Here is a 17371-nt window from a genome sequence, read left to right on the forward strand (position 1 = left end):
TCGTCATATCAATACATGAACGAATTAGGATCACTTCGTTTGTAGCACCTTACAACAAATTGTAACAACTACAGAGTGGGCCGTATCCAATGGTGTTACCAGAATAAGGCACCCAACCTTATTCGTATACTATAGACTTTTTTTTTTAACTATTTACTCGAACTTGATCCATCTTTATGTCTCCACATAAAGTTCAAGTATTCATATAATAGCCATGGATCTTAATTTATTGGATTTAGTCTTTACAAGTGCAATCTACGTATTCAATAATTTTATTGAATAAATGTCAAATAACATATCTTTATTGAAAAATAGAATATGTTCAACTTTACAAACTGCGAGTTTTAGGACATACAACTCAACAAATTCCCACTTGGACTAAAAATCCTGTGGATAAATATATACAAATATATACACAATGTTGAGTTCAATGAGAGAATAAATACAATAAACTAGGGCATTAGATACCCATTATTTCTCCCACTTGCCCTAGTTCTAAATATCTCGTAGACCTAGTCCTACTAGATGATCAACGAACACTTTAGCTGAGAGGGCCTTTGTAAATGGATAAGCCAAGTTGTCTTGTGAGGCTATCTGCATGATGATCACGTCTCGTTTGTGTACAATCTCTCTGATGAGATGGCACTTGCGCTCGATGTGTTTTCCATGCTTATGGCTTCTAGGTTCCTTTGAGTTAGCAATCGCTCCACTGTTATCATTGAAAAGAACCTTGAGCGGAAGTGGGATCGTCCCATTTTCCATTTTTCATAGAAAGAAATTTTTACAGAAAAGAAAGACAAATTATACATTACTTAAATTACAACATGCTTAAAAATAAGGTTTTAGAAACTTTTACCTTTGAAGACAGATCTTCAAGAATCCCTCGAACTGGAAATTGGCACTACCACGATGGCGACCTTGGTATTCTTAGGTAGAGAACCCAGGAGTGGTGGGCTCTGGCTATTTTGGAATGAGGGAATGAATTGAGAGAAGAGAGGAGGGAAAAGAATTTCACAGAAACTTACAGAGAGCACAATTTTCTCTGTTCAATAACGTATATCTGTCTGAATTCCTTTCTTATGGGATGATGAATGAGACTCTCTCCTATCAGATGCCCATAAAAAAGAAAACAACCACTCACTTACGTGGGTTGGAGAGAAAAGAGGGGGAGAGAGTTGTAACTGCCTCCCTCATTTAAATTAAAAAAATTAATATATATATATATATATATGATAACGAACTTATCATATAATATATATATTAAATCATATGTTATATCAAATATAACATTCAATCTAATACTTAATATTGTATCATATACAATACAACTTATAGTTTCTTTTCTCTCTCATATGACATTTAATATGAATCACATTTATATTAAATTTAACGAATATGAATCCAATTCATATAATTAATATTTGAATCTTATTCAAATATTTATTTCCTCTCTCAAATGCTATAATGTATCAAATACATTATAAAAATTATACCATATATAATTAAAATAACTTAATTATACCATATATAATTAAAATAACTTAATTATATCATATATAATTAAAATAACTTAATTATATCATATATAATTAAATCCTCCAATTAATTTGAACAATTCAAATTAATCCAAAAAATGATTCTCATTTAATCCTATTGAGCTACCAAGGGGACCTCATGGACCTGTAGTTTGAAGCTCCAACAATACATGAATAATTAATCAAACTCTTTAATTAAATTATTCACCATCCATTAACTATTAATTAAATTATTCACCATCCATTAACTATCAGACACTCTACTAAAGACCAACAACTGTACTCTTTATACCACAAATATATTTCTGTGTCCATTGGATATAACCAATCAACAGTACAATGACCCTTCAGAAATTGCTCATAAGTACAGTTGGGCCAAAATTACCGTTTTGCCTCTGTAGTTACATCTAACTCCTTAAGTACCACTGATCCCTCTAATGAATAATAAATCATAGTCTAACTATGACTAAACCCCTCTTGGGCCAAGAGAGGGTGTGGTGCCACATAGTTCAAGCCCTAGAATCATTCCTTAAGGGAGCAATTTATCTTCTTACCCCGACTTCAGGGAAGGAGTGATGACATGCAGAAATGCATGCCATCTTAGTCCTTTTACTTAGAATTATGAAGGTTGTTAAGCAGAAATTGCGTCGATCATGATAGAAATTCACGAGAATATGAGTTTGTGTTGATCGGCATGTCGAATATCAGCTAACCCATTACTTTGCGTTAATTATGCGTTCAATGTTCTATTTTTGTAACCAATGCAGGAAATGAACGCATAGACGACCGTATGCGAAGAAACACTCCATCGCAAAGGCAAACGCATCGATCAATGCATGGATGTTGTGGTAATCAGCAGTATGCGTCCATCGCATGGGAGTTGCGCTCGTTAAGCGATTGCGGTCATCATGTAGAGTTGCAGTGTTAAGTGAATGCGGCCATTGAATGATTGCGGCTACGCGACAACGCATTCTAATGGGATCCACACAAGGTAGATGGAATGAACGCATCAACGCATCTACCTCGAGAAAATCCAAAGCTGATGCTGACATTTCACCTACCGCGCTGTTGGTGGCAGAGGTTCAGAAAGGACTGACGCATCGAAAGTCAGACCCAAAGAAGTCCAATTAATGTTGTCAGTGGTCCAAACTCTATAAGTAGAAGCCGATGAGCAAAATTTCCAAGTTACCCAGGGGAGGATCCTTGTGAATCGGGGACTTTCCCCACGATCCAGAAAAACTGCGTGAGAAGATGGTTGAGAGTTTTCACCTCCTTCATCCATTCTGAGTGATGACTGGAGTCTTCGACCGGAGCTAAATCTCGAGAGAGTAAACTCCTCCACCCATCCATGGCACCATCGGCAGCCTTGACGCACATCCGTTGAAAGCAAAGTTTTGCTTCTAGCCGGCCATTTCTTTTTCCTTTCTTTTCCTATATTGTATTGTATGAAATTTTGAATCAAGAAATTAATACAATGTGTTTTCAATGCATTTCTCTATTCCTTCAACTCCATCTCTATCTTCTTGCTCAGCTTCTTTACTTTCATTGCAACACTTAGTGAGATTGCTTGGGTATTGCATACTTAGTCATGTGGATTAGGGATATGAAGCATGTAGCAACCCACCGAGAGGTGTGCATTGTGTGAGTGCGTGAGTAATCTTATTCACTTAGTGTGAAGTTGCGGCAACGCCTGTCTATAGGCTAACACAATGCTTGTCTATGAGTAAAGTCAGCAACAACCAACTGCCCGGGAGGGTAAATGGTTGGTCGCATTAAGCAATGTTTGCGTTGTTCATTAGGGATAATAACAACCTTGCGTCAACCAAGTTCATGCGGTTACCTTGTCCTATGAGCGCATTATTCGTCATTTAGGCATACTTGAGAGAGTAGTCTAAAACCCAAATCTAAGACTCGAGAGAGCGGATTGGAACGCATAGGCAAGAATGGGGATCTTAGAGATAAGTTCTGTTTGTCAATACTGCATCGCATGCACCCTAGGAATAGGAATGATATTATGTGGTTGCATATTTGTGTGGATGTCATTTTGTCATTACATATATAAGAATAGAGGCTTATGTGTAGGCCCTGTAGACTTAGCACATATATCGCATGCATTCTAGCATTAGAAGCCGTAGCATTCGCACCGAGAGGTGGTTTACTATTGTATGTGGGTTGCATGATTGCAAGGATTGCGTTGACTAGGGTTGCCCTTGCGATCACTCTTAAGTTTTTCAATGAAAACATCTCCGCATTTTATCTATTTTCCCGCATATTTATTTTCATGTCAAGGTTTGTCGCATCTCTACCTTTCATGCATGTTCTCATTGCGTTGTCTGTTAGATAGGAGTAGGAGTAGGATTAACGTAGCAATATCCCCTCCATTCTTTTATTTATACCGCCGCATGCACATCACCGCAAACATATAGTTACAAGTCCCTGTGTTCGACCTTGGATTACCCGAGAAACTTGCGTTCATGTTATAATTGGTGTGAGCACAAGAAAACTTGTGGCAGGACGCATGGTCATCTCATACATTCGTTAGCGCATTTTTCATTCTATCGTATGACCATCGACACATGACTATCCACACATATCTTAGGAATATGCATCGCATATCGCATCCATGGGATTTGGTTGTCGAGTAAAATTGACTTCCAAATACCGCGCATTAAGTTTTTGGTGCCGTTGCCGGGGTCTTAGCAAATAAATGTTTGTTAAGTTTTGTGTCTCTGCGAGAAAACTTTTTATCTTGGGTGTATTGCAGCTTGTGCGACCAGGTTGCAAACAATGTTGAAGTGTAAGCGATGCGCTAAAAGCCAATGTTGACCCCAAGGTAGAAGGGCAATCAGTCGCAAAAGAGCTGAAGGTGATTCTAAGCACATGACGGCCGCATGCGCCCAACAATTGCCAGAAGTTCCAATGGTCAAGGCAACTTGATCTAAGCAGTCGAGAGCCATCTCTTGCATGGAAGACTCCTTACGGTGACAACACTCTTATTTTTCTAGGGACGTCTTCCACTCTATCTTTACATTGCTTTCTTAGCATAGGTTATTTATTTTATTTTGTTATTTTGGATATATGGCTGCTTCCTTGGTTTTGGTTACGTTTGCTCTTGTAGGTGCAACACTAAGTCTCCTCGATTCGTAGTTCAACGGAAGAATTCCTTTCACCCTTCAATGCATGGCTTCAATCGCGTGGATTCCAATGCATGAGTGCATGCGTTGTTCTGCCTAAGGTCTTTTCTTGTTATCTTGTACGCCTTATCCTTTTGAAATTCTCTTTTTCCCGATTGCATTGTTTTGCGATGTTTCTATGATGGTACATATAGTTCACCGCATTTTCTAACTAATCAACGCAAGGCATTCTTTACTTTTATTAGCTTTTTCAAATTTTGAAAGTCTTAAGTTTTATTTTGTGCAAACTTATGTTCAAACATTTATTATCGCATTCTTGTAATTTTGTTTTTAGCTTTGCGGTGAGAACGCTGCCAACCTCTAAGTGTGGGGGTGGCAGCGGTCTTGGAGAATTGCGTTCATTATATTGCGATCATTTGAAAAAAAAAAAAATTGAAGTGAGATTTTGAGAATAATAACTCCACTATTTATGCAATGGGGAAACCCATGTTGATAAGAGTTAAGCTGTGAAAGGCACTTGCTCGAAGTTGGATGTCTGCATGACACACGTGGGGGCAAGCCAAAACGAAGGCAAGTTGCCAGGATCAGCGCATTGCAACTCCTCTGTCCGGCGCAAGCCAAAACAAACGAGACAAGAGTTGAGTTGAATATGGAACGTAACCAAAGTTGGATACCCGCATGACACACGTGTGGGTAAGCCAAAACGAAGGGTATAAGCAGGTTCAACACCCATTTGAATGTCATCGCAAAATTTTGAAGTATTTTTTTTTTGAATGAACGCATTCTCAAAAGCTAAACACAAAATTGCAGTGAATGAATAAAAAGGTTTTTGAGCAAAGGCTTGCCGGATCTAAACTTAGACAAGATCTTTTTGAAGAAGCAGCCAAAGTAAAGGAGAGCATTGTGGTGATGGTCAAAGGTATGTGTAAAGGGAGCAATTTATCTTCTTGCCCCAACTTTAAGGAAGGAGTGAATTCTTTCTTGTGTAGTTGTGTTCCTAGCTCCCCAATCAGACGAATCCCCAAAATGGTATGCTTATTGAGTTGAAAATCTGGCCACTCTCACCCATACAAATCAAAGGACGACTTTCATAGGCAGAAGTTCACAACTCACTCAGGATTCAGGTCATGTTACCTATAGTTATCCTGGTGAAATGTAAGTCTTTATTACGAACGACATTATATAATGAGACTAAACATTTCATGGTCCGATCTTATACAAACTTTTTTGTATAGAATATCCCTACTCATATGTCTATACATGAATGATTAGGATCAGATCAGTTGTAGCATTTTACAATAATTGTAATACCTACAAAGCAGGCTATACTCGTAGTGTCACAAGGATAAGGTACCCAACCTTTTCTATCTACTATAGACCATTTAGGTTATCATTTAAACATGATCCACCCGTTGTCTTTACATACATGTTTAAGCTAAAAGATAACCTTGGATGTTAGTTTATTGGTCTGTGGTTAATGAAATTAAAAATATGGAATAAAATATCATATATTTTATTAAATAAACAATGAGTTTGTTCAAAAAACGTTTACAAACTAAAGGACCCTACGAGATTTAGGGTATCAACCCCAATAATCTCCCACTTGACCTAAAGCTAGTGGGATGTACAATATAGTCAAAATACAAAGTACACAAATAATAAACTAGGGTATAACACGTGCCCAGTACAAATCTTTCACTTTCCCTAGTCTAGACATGACCTGTCCCATAGACCCATACTTTGTAGGTGACCCTCAAACACCTTAGCCGTGAGGGCCTTTGTAAATGGATCAACAATGTTGTGCTTTGAAGCTATCTGCGTGACGATCACGTCCCCTCGATGCATAATTTCTCGGATGAGATGATACTTCCGCTCTATATGCTTCTCGTGCTTGTGACTCCTAGGCTTTCGGGCTGTCTCTTATACACATCTAGATGTGTATAAGAGACAGCTCTATAGGTGACCCTCAAACACCTTAGCCGTGAGGGCCTTTGTAAATGGATCAACAATGTTGTGCTTTGAAGCTATCTGCATGACAATCACGTTCCCTCGATGCATAATTTCTCGGATGAGATGATACTTCCGCTCTATATGCTTCTCGTGCTTGTGACTCCTAGGCTTTCGGGAATTAGCCACAACACCACTACTATCACAATAAAGTGTGATGGGCTTTGACATGTTTGGAATGACTTCCAGATCAGTCAAGAATTTCCTGAGCCAAACAACTTCCTTAGTAGCTTCACAAGCCACTACATACTCAGCCACCATGGTGGAGTCAGCAATGCACCATTGCTTAGTGCTTCTCTAAACTACTGCCCCTCCATTAAGAGTGAACACTAATCTTGATGTGGATTTCCTAGAATCCTTATCAGTCTAAAAGTTAGAGTCCGTGTATCCCATAAGGATCAAATCCTTAGAACCATACAATAGCATGTAGTCCCTCGTTCTTCGTAGATACTTGAAGATGTTTTTAACGGCGGTCCAGTGACGTAATTTTGGATTAGATTGATATCTACTGACTATCCCCACTGTATAGCAGATGTCAAGTATAATACATAACATCACATACATTGGGCTGCCAACAGCCGATGCATAAGGGATCCGTCTCATGACCTCAACCTCTTGAGGTGTCTTAGGACACTATTCTTAGTCAACGTAACTTCATTCCTGAAAGGAAATAAGCCCCTCTTGAAGTTCTGCATCAAATATTTGACAAGCATCTTGTCAATTTATGGCACTTGAGATAGAGCTAGCATTTTATTCTTTCGATCTCTAAAGATCTGAATACCTAGAACAAACTGAGTCTGTCCCAAATCTTTCATTTGAAATTGTGTCGCTAGCCAATTCTTAACCTCAGTCAGTAAATCTATATCATTCCCAATGAGTAGGATATCATTTACATATAATACTAAAAAAATTACTGAACTATTGATGATCTTTTTGTATACATAAGACTCATCAACGTTTTGATCAAAGCCATAAGATTTGATCGCAGTATCAAACCTTATGTTCCAAGATCGAAAAGCTTGCTTCAATCCATAAATGGATCGATTAAGCTTGCAAATATTTTGCTCTTAACCTTGAATTATGAATCCCTTGGCTGCTCCATGTAAATGGTCTTTTCAAGATTGCCATTCAGAAAGGCAGCCTTGACGTCCATCTGCCAAATCTCATAGTCATAATATGAGACAATAGACAAGAGTATTCTGATAGATTTAAACATGGCAACAGGTGAGAAAGTCTCCTCATAGTCAACTCCCTCAACCTGGGTATAACCTTGTGCCACTAATCTAGCTTTGAAGGTTTTCACCTTCCCATTAACAACCCATTTCCTCTTGTAGATCCATTTACAATCGGACCCCATCAGGTTGATCTATAAGATCCTATACGAGATTAAAGTACATAGACTCCATTTCGAGATCCATCGCTTTGATCTATCCATCTTTTTCAATATCTTCCATTGCTTTCTTGTAAGACAATGGATCCTCAACTTTGCCATCAGCTACCATAGCCAGGATTTCTGTTAAACCCATATAGCGAACAAGTGGTTTTTCAACTCTCCCATTACGCCAAGGTTCCTTAAACACTTGAGGTGGGTTTGGCCTACTGGATGATCCTACTTCAATAACTTTTGTTTAGGTACTAGGTTCTTCAACAACTCTTGTTGAAAATTCAGTAGTTTCTTTGGAAATTTCATTCAACATAATCTTACTTCGGGGCTTGTGCTCCCTTATGTGGTCTTCTTCAAGAAAAGTAGCATTTGTTGATACAAACACTTTGTTTTCTTTAGGATCAAAGAAGTAACCACCTCTTGTTCCTTTGGGATAGCCTACAAATAGACATAATTTTGAACGTGGTTCCAATTTCTTAGGATTAGCCTCGAGCACGTGTGCTGGGCAACCCCAAATTCTGAAATGGCGTAAACTAGCTTTACGACCATTCCATAATTCCAAAGGTGTTCTAGCAACACTCTTGGATAGAACGTAGTTCCGGATGTACGCTGCAGTCTCTACTGCATAACCCCAAAACGAGTCAGGTAAGGAAGTGTAACTCATCATTGATCGAACCATGTTCAATATGGTTTGATTTCTTCTTTCTGATACACCATTCTACTGAGGTGTACCAGGTGCTTAGAGTTGGGATACTATTCCATGTTCTATCAAATAGTTCTGGAATTTTAAATCCATGAACTCTCCACCTCGATTGGATCGAAATGTTTTAATCGTTTTGTTTAATGCATTTTCAACTTCAGCCTTGAATTCTTTGAACTTTTCAAAAGATTCAGACTTATTTTGCATTAAATAAATATACCCATATCTTGAATAATCATCAGTAAAGGTGATGAAATATCATAACCTCCCATTTTTTTGACATTCATCGGACCACAGAGGTCTGAATGTATTAGCTCTAGAGATTCTTTGGCCTTGTAATCCTTTCCAGTAAAAGGTCTTTTAGTCATTTTGCATTCAAGGCAAGACTCACACATAAGTAAAGATTTTTCTTCTAACTCACTTAGAAGTCCATTCTTCACCAATCTCTCAATCCTATTTAGATTGATGTATCCTAGTCTCAAGTGCCAAAATTGGGCATTTTCTTTAGGATAAATTTTAAGCATTTTATGTTGAGTTACTGCAGTCTTAAACATTTTTATGTTATAGAGGGTGTTAGTTGCTAATGGTCTTAGCACATAAAGATTGTTTTCCAGTTTTGCAGAATAAATATCAATACCATTCCTAGAAATAAACACTTTATTTAAAAGTAATTGATAGTATAAGATTGTTCAACCAAACACTCTACAGAACTAAGGTTCCTTTTTAAATTAGGAATTACATATACATTTTCTAAAATAAGAAATTTGTTATGTAAAGTCAATTAGAGACCTCTTACTGCCACAACTGAGATGACGTACCCAGTTCCAACCCGCATTGTCATCTTACCAGCATTTAGTTGCCGCTAGGAACTAATTCCCTGAAATGAAGAATAAACATGGTTAGTGGCCCCAGAATCTATAATCCAGGCAGAATAATCATTCTCCACTAAGCAGGTTTCCAATACAAGTAAATCATATTTACATTGCCTGGCCTTCTTCTTTTCTGCCAAATATTTGGGGCAGTTCCTTTTGAAATTCCCATCTAGGTTGCAATGGAAACAGATTCCCTTTGCAGCCTTGATCGGTCTTTTACCCCTTTGAGCAGAAACTATAGGGTTAGCTTTCCCCTTTCCACCCTTTTTATTCTTCCATTTTTTGGTGCCGGAGGAAGAAGGTATAGACTTAGTCTCAGAGGTCAAACCTCTGTGGAACTTCTTAGAAGATGAAGTAACATTTACTTCACCCTTCTGTTCCTTGCTTTTCATCAAGGATTGGCAAGTTTGTAGCTCATTAAAAAAGTGGTCAAGTTGTAGTGAATCCTGTTCAAAACAACATTGCTATGAAAGTGGAGGAAACTTTCAGGCAAAGATTCCAAAATAAAGCTAACCTGACTGGCTTCATCGATTCCATACCCATTCATCTCCACCACATTGAAGTGGACCATCATGTTGAGAACATGTTCTTGAATAGATGCCTCTTCTTGCATATGGGCGTTGAAGATGCGTTTTAGAGCGTCATGCCTGAGTTGTGCGGACAGTAGTCCGAACATTCCCCTTAGGGACTCCATAATCTCACGGGATGTAAGCATGGGCTCATGCTTTTTGGCCAAGATTTCGTTAAGACTTGCCAAGATATACGCTTGGGCCTTATCGTTTTCCCGTGTCCAATGTTCGTAAGCTTTTCGAATATTTTGAGAAGCATTGAGAGTTGGAATAGGAGGATAATTCTCCATGAGGACAAAACGAAGATCTTCATGATCGGTATTGTGTTGATTGTGTTTTTCCAACTAGTGTAATTTTCTCCCGTTAATTTATCTGCGGCGAGTAAGTTTAACGTAGTTGTAGCCATAATAAAATAATTGTTGAAAAGGAACAAACTATTTACAATTAATTTACTTTGCATTAAACCCCTAAAAAAAGCAATCAGTTTTAGCAAAATTTCAATGTACTCTAAGTTATATCTAATTTTGCAATGATGTTTCAGTGAGGCAGGACAAAAGTCAACGTAGGGTGATCAAGTAGTCCTTCACTGAAATGAGACATTCTCAACCATTAGACAGAAACAACACATTATTACTGTGACTAACAGTCACCATTATTCGGTCCAGAATCTGTTAACTTGCTTAACAATTCTTGTAAGTGTAACCTCTCATTTTAGGTTTTAGAGTTCTGCCTCAATGAGCCAACCATAGAGAAAACCCGATTGAGACATGAAACTAAAGCAACCCTATCCATTTCTAGAGATCAAATAAAGCATCATGCAATATTGCCATCTTTTAGGGGGACACCCACGATGCCATGAGGCGATGCATGAAAAGTTTATTTAATCTAATGAGAGAGACCAAGGAATGTGTTGTCACACGTCTCACTGCTACTTACTATAAACACTCTCTCCATTCACCTTGTTATTGATATACCTAAATGCCACCCGTAGGGGGACACCCATGGTACCTCGAGGTCGAGTGTAGATCTCACGGTGTAAATTTATAGGGAGAAACGTAGAGGATAAATGAAGTATCATATACCCTATTTTCCTCCCACTAAGTGTTTTACCTAGGGTTAATTAACTTAGGAAAAACCCGGCTACTGATTTTAACTAAGTGAACGTTTAATTTTCTAAAAAACCACACTTTTCTTTGATGATTAAACAACATTGATTGAAGTCCCATTAAACTCTTTCATATACTTTGATCAAACTTGCATGCATATAACTGTTGGGGTTGATGGCCTAAATATCGTAGAGTCCTATAGTTTTTAAATGTTATTGAACAAAATCTTTATATATTTAATAAAATATGTGATATTTTATTCATTGTCTATAAAATATTTGATATTCTAGTTGCATTAACTACAAACCAATAAACTAACATCTGAGATTATCTTTGTAACTTAAACATGTATGTGGAGACATATAGGTGGATCATGTTAAGTGATAACTTAAATGGTCTGTAGTAGATGGATAAGGTTGGGTACCTTATCCTGGTGACATTACGAGTATGGTCCACTTTGTAGGTGTTACAATTGTTGTAAATTGCTACAAACGATATGATCCTAATCATTTATGTACTAGACATGCGAGTAGGGATAATCTATACGAAAGACTTTGTATAAGACTGGACCACGAAATGTTTAGTCTCCTTATATAACGCCGTTCATAATAGATACTTACATTTCACCAGGATGACCATAGGTAACATGACCTGAATCCTGAGTGAGTTGTGAATTCCTGCCTATGAAGACGGTCCTTTGATTTGTATAGGTGAGAATGGCCAGATTGCCGACTCAACAAGCCTTCTATTTTGAGAATTTGTCTGATTGGAGAGCTAGAAACACAGCTACACAAGATGGAATTGACTCCTTCCTCGAGGCAGGGGTAATTAGATAAATTGCTCCCTTAAGGGCTGATTTCGGGTCTTGATCAATGTGGTGCTACACCCTCTCTTGGCCCAAGAGGGATTTAGTCATAGTGGTACTATGATCTATTATTCATTAGAGGGATTAGTGGTACCTAAGGAGTTAGATGTAACTATAGGGGCAAAACGGTAATTTGGCTGTACTTACGAGCAATTTGTGAATGGTCATCGTACTATTGATTGGTTATATCTAATGGACACAGAAATATATCTGTAGTGCGAAGAGTGTAGCTGTCGGTCTTTAGTAGAGTGCCCGACAGTTAAATAGATGGTGGATAATGTGATTAAAGAGTTTGATCCGTTATTCACATACCATTGGAGTTTCAAGCTACAGGTCCATAAGGTCCCTTTAGTAACTCAATGGATATAGTTGATAATCAATTTTTGGGTTAATTTGAAATGTTCAAATTAATAAGAGAGAATTTAATTATATATGATATAATTCAATTAATTCAATTATATATGATATAATTGACATAATGTATTTGATACATTATAGTTTAATGAGGAACAAATATTTGAATATGATTCAAATATATTTTTTATGAATAAGATTCATAGTTATTAAATTTAACATAAATATGATTTATATTAAATGCCATAAAATAGAGAAAAAGAACTATGGTTTATATATTGTATATGATGCAATATTAAAACTATAGGTTATAAATGTAATATGATAAGTTAATTATCATATTTATTTATAATTTATTAATTATTTGATAATTATCCATTTTTCTCTCAAACCACCCTTAGTGGGGAATTATTTGGTTTTATGGCAAATTTGGGATAAATGAAAATGTGATTTTAATTATTCCAAGAGATCATAATTCATATTTATTTATAATTTATTAATTATTTGATAATTATCCATTTTTCTCTCAAACCACCTTAGTGGGGAATTATTTGGTTTTATGGAAAATTTGGGATAAATGAAAATGTGATTTTAATTATTCCAAGAGATCATAATTCATATTTATTTATAATTTATTAATTATTTGATAATTATCCATTTTTCTCTCAAACCACCCTTGTGGGGAATTATTTGGTTTTATGGCAAATTTGGATAAATGAAAATGTGATTTTAATTATTCCAAGAGATCAAATTCACGATCGAGTAATAAAGTCTTCTATACGGTTTCCTTGAGAGACTCAACGATTGAGTAAGAAAGTCGATGCAATAGATTTGATCATCTACACGATAGCTTTGTTCATTCCTCGATCGTCTTCCTCCTCCAACTCCAAACTCCCCTCTAACCACCTGGATTCTTACACCGATAATACCAAGGTCACTAGTATCCCTTTTTGGTTTGAGTTCTCGTTCTTGTTTGCTGCTTTTCGAGGAGAGTTCGTGACTTGTACGACGCGTTCGTGAATGAGTTAGATCGAGGGATTAACGTAAAGAATGGTTCTTTAAAGGTATAATCACTTGAACCTTTATTTATTATTCGAAGGCATGCTATAATTTAGTTTTATGTATAATCTGTATAGTTTTACTGTAAATGTATGCATTCAATCAAAATGGGATTTGGATGATCCGCTTCTGCTCAAAGGTTCTCTGTCAAAAGAGGTCCTTCATTTATATAATATGATAAGTTAGTTATCATATTTATATTTATATTATAATTATCATTTTGAATAATACGGAAGGGAGTTACAACTCCCTTCCCCATCTTTTCTCTCCATCCACATTAGTGGGGGTAGTTATTCTTTATGGCAAGAAGAATAAAATAAAGTCGTTTTCTTCTTCTCCTTCGACATTGTTGTTGAACGATTGAGGAAAAAAAAGACAGAACTGTTCTGTGTCTTTTGTGTTCTTGAGAAAGATCTCAATCTTTTTCTTCCTCCATATTAACCTTCTCTTCTTAACCAAAATAGTTAGAGTCCACTACTCATGGGTTCTCACCCCGAGAATAACAAGGTTTCCATTGTGGTTGTGTCTGGGTTTTGTTCGAGGTTATCTTGAATAAGATCTTCAAGAAGTTGGTGATTTTGGAGGGAGAATCGTGAAGAAAAGGTTCTACAAAGGTGATATTTCTTGAAACCTTTTCTTGTAAAGCATGTTGTAATTTAGACTTTAAATGCATTTCTTATTGTTGTTTACTGTAAACTTTATATTCAATGAATAATGGAATTTGGTCGATCCACTTGCGCTCAAGGTTCTCCTCATACGAGTTCCTACAGTAACAAATCTATTTAATTTACCTTTCTAGGCAGGTTCTTAGGTAAGGGTGCGACGTTTCCGACAACTTAAGTACTCCAGTCTAGACAAAACCCACCTTAGGTAAAAGGTCCCTTATAGATACATTTTGTTACATATTTAATCTTTTATTAAAAATCAATTTAATCCTATTAAACCGATTAAAAGATTAAACTAAGATTTATTATCTCATTAGAAATGTGATCTTAGGTCTATCTCAATTATGTTTTAAAACAATTTTAAAAAATGATTATAACCTAAGGTTTGCATACAACTCTTAATTATTGATTTTAATTCTAGTTTTATTTAGTTATACCAATTATAAATAAATGAAACAATTAAAACATTTATTGCATGCTTGACATACTTCAGTTAATCATAACATTTATAAATTAACCTAAGGTAGTGTCATGCTTCATGTAATTTCAATTCATTACTGATATATATAACAATTATATAACAAGGTAATGAATCATCCTATAGCATACTTCCATACATTCATTCAACCATATATTATAACAATTATAATATAATGATACATGGATATGCTATATATGCATGCATACATATACTATAACATTTATACTATATGATGCATGTGCATGCTATATAATTTAAATCATGCATATACATATATTATATTATAACACTTATAATATAAACTGATGCATGAATATAAATGCATAACCTATGGTGGATTTAAAACTATATGACATACAATATGACATATAAGAAAAAACATACATCATATGTGTATTTAAAAACTAACAGTTAATGGACCAAGATAGGACACCTAAAAGGAACTTAAAGGCTAATTATTACAAAAATAAGAGCCATCCGGTTCGAAACAACTAAACTAGACCTTGAACCGCACGAACCAAATTGCCCACCATGGAACTCTCTGCAGTGATCGTGTAGCAAACATTGTAGTAAAGGCTACACTAAATTACTGCATGATCTTGTAGCAAAAGTTATACAAGCTATACGATCATTTAGCATAAGCTACACGACCGTTTAGCAAAGGCTACACGATCGTATAGCAAAAAAAAAAAAAAAAAAAACTACACGATCTTGTAGAACTGCTTTCTTCCTTATCAAAGAATTGCTTTGAATTTCCTCTTTGTAGCTCACCAGGAACAGTACGAGCAACTCAAAACTTTAAATACAGACTCTATAGCACAAATATGCCCAAAACAGGGCCTTTACAAACCAAATTTGTACAAGAATAAAGTCTTAAAACTAAGTATCCTATCTCGAAACATCCATCAACAAAACCACATTTATTACAATACCATTCATCGCATGAATCATGAACAGAATGCAGAAAAGAAAAACCCACCAGCATTGTAAAAATTAATTCAATAAGAAATGAAATTTGGGATCAGTAAACCAACAACCTGGCTCTTATACCAATTGAAGGATCTCATTGAAGAGAACCTTCGGTGGAAGCGGGATCATTCCAATTCCCATTCTTCATAGAAAGAAATTTTTACAGAAAAGAAAGACAAATTATGCATTTACTTAAATTACAACATACTTAAGACAAATTATACATTTACTTAAATTATAACATGCTTAAAAATAAGGTTTTAGAAACCTTTACCTTTGAAGACAGATCTTCAAGAATCCCTCGAACTGGAAATGGACACTATCACGATGGCGACCTTGGTATCCTCAGGTAAAGAACTCAGGAGTGGTGGGCTCTGGTTATTTTGGAATGAGAGAATGAACTGAGAGAAGAGAAGAGGGAAAGGAATTTCACAGAAACTTACAGAGGGCACTATTTTCTCTGTTTAATAATGTATATCTATCTGACTTCCTTTCTTGCAGGATGATGAAAGAGATTCTCTCATATCAAATGCCCATAAAAAAAACCACCCACTTATGTGGGTGGAGAAAAAGAGCTCTCTCTCTCTCTCTCTATATATATATATAACAACTAACTTATCATGTAATATATATATTAAATCATATGTTATCAAATATAACATACAATCTATAGTTTTAATATTGTATCATATACAATACAACTTATAGTTTCTTTTCTCTCTCATATGACATTTAATATGAATCATATTTATATTAAATTTAACGAATATGAATCCAATTCATATAATTAATATTTGAATCTTATTCAAATATTTATTTCCTCTCTCAAATGCTATAATGTATCAAATACATTATAATAATTATATCATATATAATTAAAATAACTTAATTATATCATATATAATTAAATCCTCCAATTAATTTGAACAATTCAAATTAATCCAAAAACTGATTCTCATTTAATCCTATTGAGCTACCAAGGGGACCTTATGGACTTGTAGTTTGAAGCTCCAACAATATATGAATAATTAATCAAACTTTTTAATTAAATTATTCATTAACCATTAACTGTCGGGCACTCTACTAAAGATCGATAACTGCATTCTTCGCACCACAAATATATTTTTGTGTCCATTGGATATAACCAATCAACAGTACGATGACCCTACACAAATTGCTCGTAAGTACGGCTGGGCCAAAATTAATTTTGGCCCTATAGTTACATCTAACTCCTTAAGTACCATTGATCCCTCTACTATAGACCATTTAGGTTATCACTTAAAACATGATCCACCCGTATGTCTCTACATACATGTTTAAGCTACAAGATAACCTTGGATGTTAGTTTATTTGTTTGTTGTTAATGCAACTATAAATATGGAATAAAATATCATATATTTTATTAAATAAACAATGAGTTTGTTAGAAAAAAACATTTACAAACTATAGGACCCTATGAGATTTAGACACCAACCCCAAGAATCACAATATAGGGTGATCGGTAGGTGCATATGTGGAACTACTTCCAAATCAGTCAGGAACTTTCTGAGTCATACTGCTTCTTTTGCTGCTTCACTTGCAGCTACATACTTAGCTTCCATTGTGGAGTCAGCAACACAACTTTGCTTGATACTTCTCTAGACTATTGATCATCCATTTAGAGTGAAAACT

General features: G+C 35.7%; 1 long non-coding RNA gene across 1 annotated transcript; it reads left to right on the forward strand.

Annotated features, from left to right (window-relative positions):
* The first annotated feature begins 13338 nt into the window (after positions 1 to 13338).
* LOC120078526 lies at positions 13339 to 16311 on the forward strand. The gene is made up of 4 exons (XR_005482028.1): positions 13339 to 13590; positions 14050 to 14199; positions 15987 to 16049; positions 16202 to 16311. It is a non-coding gene; the product is annotated as an uncharacterized LOC120078526 (long non-coding RNA).
* The last annotated feature ends 1060 nt before the right edge of the window (positions 16312 to 17371 follow it).

Source organism: Benincasa hispida, chromosome 5 (assembly GCF_009727055.1).
Source record: "Benincasa hispida cultivar B227 chromosome 5, ASM972705v1, whole genome shotgun sequence".
NCBI classification, from domain to species: domain Eukaryota; kingdom Viridiplantae; phylum Streptophyta; class Magnoliopsida; order Cucurbitales; family Cucurbitaceae; genus Benincasa; species Benincasa hispida.